The sequence below is a fragment of the Pogona vitticeps genome, chromosome 8 (assembly GCF_051106095.1).
Source record: "Pogona vitticeps strain Pit_001003342236 chromosome 8, PviZW2.1, whole genome shotgun sequence".
In the NCBI taxonomy this organism is placed as follows: Eukaryota; Metazoa; Chordata; class Lepidosauria; order Squamata; family Agamidae; genus Pogona; species Pogona vitticeps.
In genome coordinates, this window is record NC_135790.1 from 9,358,317 (window position 1) to 9,368,779 (window position 10,463).

A 10,463-nucleotide genomic window follows, 5' to 3' on the forward strand; every position below is an offset into this window, starting at 1 on the left:
GCTCCCAGACTCTGGAACTCCCTCCCACAGGATATTTTGCTGGCCCCCTCTTTTCAGGATGTTTGTGCCTTACTGCTTTGAATATATTTTTAGTATCACTTTTGTTTACCATTTCTTAAAGTAATATTTGTTTGATCCTTTTTGGTATTTATATATTTATTGTTCTCAGCTTTAAAAATCTCTTTAAAGATGTAAGCCACCTTTGTAAGCTCATTGTTTTTAGCTTTGAATATTGTGCTTTTTATTGTGCTTATTGTGTAAGCTGCCTTGGGTCCTTTTTAAAAGAGAAAGGGAGGGTAAAAAAAATTTTTTAAAATGAAACAAATAAATTCTCTTCCTGGCCAGAAGACTGAACTTTCCCACTAATGCGTTAGCACACCTACGAGAAGTACATCTGGCAATTGCAAGGAGGAATTGTATGTATATAACAACATAGCTGTACATAGACACCCCTCCAGACGATCGAGCAAAGTGAGTTAAGTGCCTCGGGCAGCAGATCTGGAGTATCATGGAAGGGGGGAAAGAAATTCAAATGGGGGGGGGACCCTGAGCTGATTCATATAGACTTGTACATCATGTAGCCAATGGAAAAAAATGTGAATTTGGCAGTTCAAAACCTGGAGCGTTTCCCGATCGTTGTTGCTGTTATGAATGGTGCTCTCCAAAATGCCCTGTCCTCAACAGCCCAGTTTAGCTCCTGCAGCCTCAAGCCTGTGGCTTCCTTTAGGCAGTCAGTTCATCTCATGCTTGATCTTCCTCTTTTCCTGCTGCCTTCCATCTTTGCCAACATTGTTGCCTTTTCCAAAGAATCACGCCTCCTCATGATGGGTCCAAAGTAGGACATATTGTGATTCTAGCCCATAGATCCCACCACGTGTTTGCCACACATGGGTGTGTAGTTTAAATCCTGCTGTAGGTTCAAAAGAAGTGTATTGTTTTCGTTTTTTTAAAAAAAATAAGCAATTCAGACAAAGGAACCATTGTATCCTAACTCCACTGCCTTCACTGGAAATGCCAGTACTTCTAAACATGAAAACTGTAGGAATTTGCCACACAAATGTGTCACGAGATTATAGCAGGCAAGTAAAATAGACTTACTATGGCTTTGAGTAATTATTCAGGATGCTCAAGGTAAAAGGAGAAACACATATTTTATGTTCCAAGGAAACTAGAGCTAGCATCTATGTGTGCAACTTTGTATAACGGAGTTCCTTCTCGGCTGGTCCTCCATTACACAGAAAGAACAAAGACAAACTATTCCTTTGGAGAAGGGGAAATAATCTAGCAGGAAGTGAGCTAATGGTAACAATCTACAAGGCTCAACCCTATCTGGATAACAATATACCTGTTGCTTCCCCACAATGGATTACTTGAAAACAACATTACTGCAGTTACTCAAACCAAGAGAAATGGGCTTCTGGATATTTGAACTGCTTTGTAAAGAGATGCTTGATTGGAATGTTGTCGTAACATTATTTCAATGATACTGGTATTTTTGCCCTGGTATAACTCTGGCATTCATTGCCACTTAAACTCAAGTGCCATTTCTTTCGAAGGCTAAGATAGCCTTTGAAAGGAAAACTGCAAACTCCCACGAAACTAAAGGTGTATCTAATACAAGCTGCCTTGTGTCAGGACTGTATGTGTACAGGTATGTGTGTGCATTAAATGCCAACCCACACAATGATGCTGTGTGCTGTTGCCATAGAAATCTCAGTAATGCTTGAAAGATTATTCTTAGGAATAATCTTTCACGAACATCCCACACAATCCATTCATGACGGGACTGAAAACTAAACCTTGGATCCAGGGTCTCTTACTTGTGAGATCTACCATATTGTGCCTTAAACTGGATTTGTAGAAGTTACACACAAACACACATATTTGTACACAAACACATACACATTAATGACTGGCTGCCTGAGTGGGATTTTTTAAATGGATGGTTGTGCCTTACTTACTGCTTTGAACATGTTTTTGGTGTTCTTTTTTTTTACTGTTTTTTTAGTGTGGTATTTGTTCGATCTTTTTCACTGTTTGTATCCTTACTGTTTTTAGCTTTCAGTATTGTCTTGTGATCATGTGAGCCTCCTTGGGTTTTTCTTAAGGAGAAAGATGGAGTAAAAAATATTTTAAATAACTAAATAACCAGCAAATTTGTGACATATACTGTAAATATTTTTGAGTATAGAATACCTAGAAGTGGTTTACAATTCTTTTCTTCTGGAAGTGTCTTGAGACTGCGCAATTTGCTACTTTTACTTAATTTTAGTAAGTAGCATCTTTGTCTGTCACATTTGTAATTTCACTGTATTTTTAACAGATCACATTTGTATTTAAAATATTTCATTTACCTCCGTGGGTCCATTTACTGGGAGAAAAGCAGGATATAAATAAAAGGAAAGAAGGAAGGAAGGAAATATTCTGGAAAGAGAGAGAAGAGGCTGGCCCTGCCACCTTCCATACTTGCTCTGTTCATGAAATCAATATTCATGGCAATCTGGAGCTCATTCCGTGATCTTAAGTGTCTCTTTCAATACAACACTGCACATTTACTTTTTCTTTTCTTTAATGGCTCCTCTCTCTTGACACATGGTAAACATTCACCTGCTCTTCTGACTGCTATCCTTCCACACATTTTTAAGACTTTAATAGTTTTTCCCACTGAACCATAAAAATTATTTATAAATTCATTTTTCAAAGCATTTATACAAGGAGAAAGTCATAACATGATGTGCAACACAAATTATGAGTACTGGAGCATAAAAGGTTTGTTGGGTATATGTATAGGTAATGAAGCCAGAAGCCACGGCAACTGAAAAGTGGGCTCTTATTATAGAGCAGATATTAAACATTAGGTAGTGGGATAATGAATTATTTATATAGGACAATTTTTAAAATAAACAACCTGACAGGGAAAAGTCATAACTTCCACAATCTAATTTACACTAAGTATATTTTGTGCAGTTCTTGAGAAGATACTCTGCTTCATCCCCAAGAGTCCCTTTCCGAAGTCTAGAGAGTATTTTTTTTAATATCCTTACAAATATACAGCTGCAGAATAACAAATACAATGGCCAGAATCCTGTTGCACTCATATCGCGATGTAACTCGCCAAGGCAAACTGCCACTAATTGATGAATACTTGCTTGGATTCCCAGCAAACCACCATCTGGCGTGGCATGAAAGTTTCAGTTAGACCAAATTTGCCACTGCAGTTACACCATTTTCAATTCATTGTGAGTCACACTGTTTCCTTCCCTGACAGTGTAACTGTGCAACAGGATTTTGGTCACTCTGATAATATTTTTGAGACACAGTTCCGAGTACTGGTTATCACGATCTACAAATCTCAACCTCTTGAACATTGCAGAAGTGTTCTAACTGCTTAATAATTTCAAATTTCTTTCAGAGATGAAGAATACATTTTAAAAAACTGGATTCCAACATCTAGAATTATCTGGTCAATATGGCCAGTGGTTACTCTGAGCCTTACAGTTCAGAATGTTGGAATTTCTCATCTCTGTCTTTAGATCTTGAGTTCAGACTGTTTCAAAGACTACATTCTTATTTACAGGACTTACTTGGATTTGAGTTCGGTAGAAGCCTTTCTAGACATCCTGCTATTCCCAAGGCATGTTTGATAAGGATGAGAGAGAAACAAGGCTATTGCCAAGCTGTGCAACTCCTGGGAAGGAGTCTGGGATGACTCCCCCCTTTGTGTTCTTTTTTTCCGTCATAAAATATTTTGATGGGTTAACTCAAGTGGGTGCTGCTTTGTTTGCAGTTTCCTTATAAATGAGTTTTTAATTTCTTTTTACACTAGCCCAAGTCTTGTTGCAAAAATTATGTTCATGGAAAGGTGACGCCATCATCATCAAGGGCCATTTTGGGTGGATAAATATGTTCCACTTCAGCTCTGTGGGTTTTCTGACTCCAGTGAAATCCCTTTTCATCATGTGAAAACTGTGGGAGCTAAAGGATCTGAGGAGGAAGTCTTTAAAAATCACCACCCCCTGATGACATTACTCACTTTGGGAGACTTTCCATAATTAAATGTTTCCTCCTCCTGTCCCATGGCTGCCACACAAGGATATGTTACCAGAATATTGAACAGAGTCTTACTTTTTAATGTTTTTAATTATGCTTGTTTTATTTAATTTTCTCATTCGTCTTGAAGTAGCCCTGAGAGGGGGGACACTACATAAATGAATACATTACAGAACCATGGTCAATTCTAAGAGAGAACAAGGGTCTCAAAAAGTCAGAATTCACGGACCTCAAGTTTGTATTGATTTATTTTAATATTTTCAAGTTTTTAAAGTTTCTCAAAAACACCAAAAGAAATTAATCCACAGTATAACATGCTTGCTGTTTGTTTCCCCAGCACACACACTATAGTATTCACAGGTTCTGAACTAGCTTCTGGAAACAATGATAGGTTAGAACAGAATACTGTACGTATATTGGACTAACTTTATTATAATTTTATTTTTTCTGGACTACAATTCTCAGAATCCCCCCTGACCACAATTGCAGAAGGATTCTGAGAACTGCAATCCAGAAAAGCAATTTTCCCATGTTCTGCTTAATCCTGATGAGTCGAGGCCCTATGTCTTGTAGTTTTCTAGTCTATGAACTGGATAAATATCCCTTTTTTATATTCATGGATTTGCACTTCTTGATTCAATTTTGTGAGAAGCCCTGGGAACCTCGTGGCATGGGGGTGTGGGTGTTTTGCCCCATTTCAGTTGATCTACCAGCTGCAGCAATTCCTGGACAGAAAAGATGAGAAGATATATATATATTATGGCTGTGATATAGAATGCAACCTTTTAAGTTCACAAACCCAGCTTAAAGTGCGTAAAAAGGAGTTGCCTCTGACCACAGATTGAAGTGCTAATGGGCTAAATCAACCATTACTACCGTATAATATGAAAAACACACAAAAAAGGCCCACAGCTTGGTCCCTCTGGACCCCACTGTTCTGATTCACTCTTGGAGAAGATAAGCTATCGATGTAAACAAATTGTTTATGGTCTGTTAAAGGGAAGCTGAACCAATGCAGTGAAGTAGAAGTAATTCTAGTCTAACTCCCAAGCTTGCAGAAGACCATGTGTGGGTGTAATGCTTTAACACTCGTCAATGATTTATTCCATAGAAGATTTTTTCAGACTGGATAGCTATATAGTTCTTCTGGCCTCAGAATGCTGCTTAGATATCAAGAGACAAAGCAAGAGAAACTGTGTTCCCGGAATGAATCCCTGCATCTGTGCAAGTTCCTCATGAAGGAATGTGATTTCAACTATCATGGCTATCATGAGACACAATCAAAGCAAAATCAAAAAGCCATACTTAGGACGAACTACTTTCATTTTAAAATTTGAAGCACAATTCATATGAAATTGTACATATGGCTATCAGTCAATGACAAATTAGGAATGTTATGTCCATGCTGATGGGGGAATTTTGGGAACTGTAGTACAAAAAATATAACATTTCCTGGTTTTAATAGATTGAAACCACCCCGAGACACATGCTTTTTTACAATGGAAAAATGGTACCTGAAACAGTGCTGCTATCAGGGTAGGAATTGGAGAGGAGACTGGGAACCCCTTAGCAGACTGGGCTTGCAAGAGCCCAATAGTACAATTTAATCAGTTTACCATGTTTTGCAAAGAATAAGTTAATAGACACAAATATCTAAAGGGTACCCACAGAAGACTATCTATCTATCTATCTATCTATCTATCTATCTATCTATCTATCTATCTATCTATCTATCTATCTATCTATCTATCTATCTATCTATCTATCTATCTATCTATCTATCTATCTATCTATCTATCTATCTATCTACTATCTATCTATCTATCTATCTATCTATCTATCTATCTATCTATCTATCTATCTATCTATTTAATGCCCCGCCCCTCTAAACCATGTCTACTATGAAATCCAGAGTGTTAAAAAAACACCACCATTGATCTCAAATCACCTACAAAACTGATAAGAGGATCCTTTACACTAGTGATGGCGAACCTATAGCACATGTGCCACAGTTGGCACACAGAGCCCTCTCTGTGGGCAGACAAGCCATAAGTCACCATAGAGAAATATTTACCCATCCTCCGATCCCAGATTTCGGCACTCCTCTCTGCTGGTATAGTGGTCCAGCGGAGGGGTGCAATGGCGACCATTAATGGTCTAGCCCAATGGGGGGGGAATTGGAGGACCACTAAATACTTATTTGTTAATACAGCCCATGGGGGGGGGGGAAACAAGCATTTAACCCTTGCGGTACATGAGCAGTTGTTTTTTCTAAACTACAATTTCAGCATTCGGGTTTTAATTACAGTATTGGCACTTTGAAATAAATAAGTTGATTTTGTGTTGCACTTTGGGCACTCGGGCTCAAAAAAAGGTTCACCATCACTGCACTAGGCACTCAGAGGCAGCCACTGCCCTCAAGCAGCAGATTTTGCAGTACCATCTATCCATGGCATGGATCCACATGAATTATAATGTATGATCATCTCGAAATCATTGGCCATCTCCATTTCCCACTTGTTCTCTGCAAGGAGCTGTCCGTAGAGTGCTCATGGTGTTGATGATGAAGATGAGGCTTGCCAGGTCTCAAAGAATGAGCTGCTCTGCCAGGCAATGGCTGGGCTCCCTTGAATCTCCAGGCCAGGCAAACAAATGTGAGGAGCCGTGGTGGAAGGGAAGGAGCGAGTCTCGTTTAGTGTTACGGGGTGGCCACAGTGTTTGGGTACCCAACTCCAACCCTCTCCGAATGGGACCAGGGCTCACTGGTTTCCTGTGTCTGTCCAACATGACACATGATATACTTGCTTAGGAGCTCAGACAGGGAACCCACAATGCCTAGCTCACTCCCTCACACATGCTTGGAGAGATACTATGTTTCCAATTCCTGTGACATCACAAGGCCCCACACCATGACTTCACAAAGACCCACCCCAGGCATTGGGCCCCAGCTATAATGAGGAGATGGGGAAGATAATCCTGTGACAGCCTCTGACAAACAAGACAGCACTTCAAAACCATTCCGGAAAATTCTTTTATTGGTTTTGAAAAAGAGGTTAGATGGGTATCCTCAGCAGAGACAATGGCCTGGTTCTGCTCCAGCAGGATGCCTGCCTTCTGGTCCCTTGCATCCCCTGGGGAAGAGGACAATTCAGGCCCTGCAAAAGAGACAGAGAGAAACAACTAAGGGAAAAACTCATCCACTGCCATCAACCAGCTTCAACCCAAGCATATCCACCAACCAATGTTCTGGCAACTTCATCCCAAAGTTCCGCCTGCCAATACCCACTGGCTTCCACCAGGAATATCCAGCCATTCATCTCTTCCACTCCGCTTCTGAAGCCAGCCTTTGCCAGCTCCTGAATGCTTTGGTCATACACACGGCCTGGCAACATCCCCACAGAACGTCAGCCAGCCCATTCACACACACATTCACACACACACACATACACACCAGCCACACACACACACCGACACACACACACCTTCACACACACGACCAGGCTTCCATCCACCAATATCCACCAAGCTTCTGCCAGCAGGTTTTAGGAGGTTAACGTCCCCCAGCTTCATCCACCAACCTCTGCCAGCCTCCACCTTGTGGCCTCAGCCAGCTTCCACAGGGAGATTCCACCAGCTTCTGTCTGCCAATGTCCACTGACTTCCCCCCGGTCCATCACTGACATCAGCCAGCTTCAAGCCACAGATCTCTGCCAGCCTCGAGCTGTTAACTGGCAAGCCCACATAGCAAGTTCATCTGCTTTCGCAAGAGAACTGGCCTTGGGCAGAAGGGCTGAGTCCCCTGCAGCTGCTGCTGCTCTCTCTGCTGGACTGCCATCTAGACGCTGACCTCCCTTCTGGTCTCCTGCCCTGCCCTGCCCAGCAAGCCTGGTTGATCTGCCAGCAGAGAGGTGGGGCCCTGTGAGGTCACAAAGACCCAGGAGAGTGGGGTTGGGTTCCCAAGGCAGTAGCAGCAGCACCTTCAGGATTGGCTGAGTCCTGAAGATGATGTCAACAGTCCCTCTGATCATTTGATTCAAACAAAAAAGCTTGCATTTTGCATGATTGTTTTTGATTTTTTTAAAATTTGTGGCCTATTAATATATCCCCTGTCACCAATCCCTCTGATTCTTAAATCTCTCCATGTTGGCCTTCTGACAGGATTCTAGGCTGGTGCTCCAAAATGTTATCTTCCGGCATTTGCACCAAAAGGAACTTTCCTAAGCCCTGAGCTGGGGGGGGGGAGGGAATGAAACTAATAAATGAATAAGGATGGGCACAATCACACACTGAAGCCTTTGACACTCTTTTTTTACCTCTTTTTGGACATTTTTTTCTTGCCCTTGCCATGAAAAAGATATTATAAGGAGCCTGTTAAGAAAAAAAACTAAGCAGTTGGCACACAGAGCCCTCTCTGTGGGCATACAAGCCATAGGTCACCATAGAGAAATACTTACCTGTCCTCCAGTCCCAGATTTTGGCACTCCCCTCTGCTGGTGCAGTGGTCCAGCAGAGGGGTGTAATGGTGATCATTACTGGTCTAGCCCAATGGGGGATTGGAGGACCAGTAAGTATTTATTTGTTAGTACTGCCCGGGGGGGGGAGGACAAGCATTTAACCCTTGAAGTGCGGGAGCAGTTGTTTTTCTAAACTAAAACCTCAGCATTCAGGTTTTAATTGCAGTATTGGCACTTTGAAATAAAGAAGTTGATTTTGTGTTGCAGTTTGGGTACTCATTCTCAAAAAGGTTCGCCATCACTGCTTTACACCATATGTGAGCATTGCCCACAAGGAGAATAAAAATAAATGTGATGTTTCCTCATTCTACTCCACCATCATCAATTTCTCAACACATATAAAAAAATTTAGACCAATATCATTGTTGAATGTGGACTATAAAATCTTTACAGTAATTATAGCAGAAAGACTGAAAAGTTTTTAATGGAGTTCATCCATTCAGACCAAAATGGATTCTTGCCAAAAAGACAACTAAGGTACAACCTAAGGATAATTTTGGACATTTTAGAATATTATGAGGTACATCAGAAAAGCAAATGGCATCAACCTTTCTGGATGCCCAAAAAGCCTTTGATAATATGAATTGGCAATTTATGATACAGCAAATAAAAGCTATGGATTTTGGCAAAAACTTTATAAATGTAGTTGAGACAATCTATAATGAACAAATAGCTAAAGTAATTGTAAAGGGCCTCGTGGTGCAGTGGTTAAAACGCTGTACTGCAGCTAAAACTGTGCTCACGACCTGGGGTTCAAATCCCAGGTAGCCGGCTCAAGGTTGACTCAGCCTTCTATCCTTCCGAGGTCGGTAAAATGAGTACCCAGTTTGCTGGGGGGGCAATGTGTAGCCTGTATAATTAAATTGTAAACCGCCCAGAGAGTGCTTGTAGCACTATGGGGCGGTATATAAGTCCAATAAATAAACAAACAAATAAATAAATAAATGGTGAACTGATGGATAATATTAATATAATAAAGGCCAAGACAAGGATGTCCGCTCTCTCCATTGTTATTTATACTAACTCTGGAAGTATTAAATAGGAATGTGAGGAACGATCCAGAGATTAAAGGCACCAAAATGAAGGATGAGAGCTACAAATTACAAGCATTCACAGACAACTTGGTGTTTTTATTGGAAGACCCATTGAAACAACATCCAGATTATTGGAGAAAATCGATGAATTTGGAAAAGTAGCAGGATTGAAGATAAATAAAGACAAAACTAAAGTTATAGTGAAAAACTTAACAGCCAAGCAAAAAAATCAACTCTCAGAGATGTCAGATCAACAAATAGTTAAAAAAGTCAAGTACCTTGGAATATATTTAACTGCCAGATGTGTAACTATAAAAGAAGATAATTATATAAAATTACTTAACCAAATAAAAATAGACCTAGAAAAATGGAAAAACCTACAACTATCACCATTAGGAAGAATTGCAACAATCAAAATGAACATTTTGCCAAAGCTACTTTTTTTTGTTTCAAACAGTGCCAGTGAAAATAGAGAAGAAATACATTGACAATATAAACAAGGTGATATTAAAATATATTTAGTAAGGGAAGAAATCCCAAAACAAATTAAAAATGCTCCAAGAATCCAGGGAAAATGGAGGATTTGGTTTACCGGACTGGACCTTATATTACCAATCATCTGTTCTAACTTGGCTGAAAGAATGGATTAGCCTGAAAAACAAAAGACTTCTGTATTTAGAAGGACATGATCTACAGTTGGGTTGGCATGCCTTTTTATGGTATCAGAAAGCTAAACCTCATAGGTATTTCCAAAACCACTATATTAGAAACTCCCTGTATATAATATGGGGGAAAATGAAAATGTACACAAAAATACCAGGATGGGTCTCACCCATAGAAACATTTGTTCATCCCAACCTTTTGA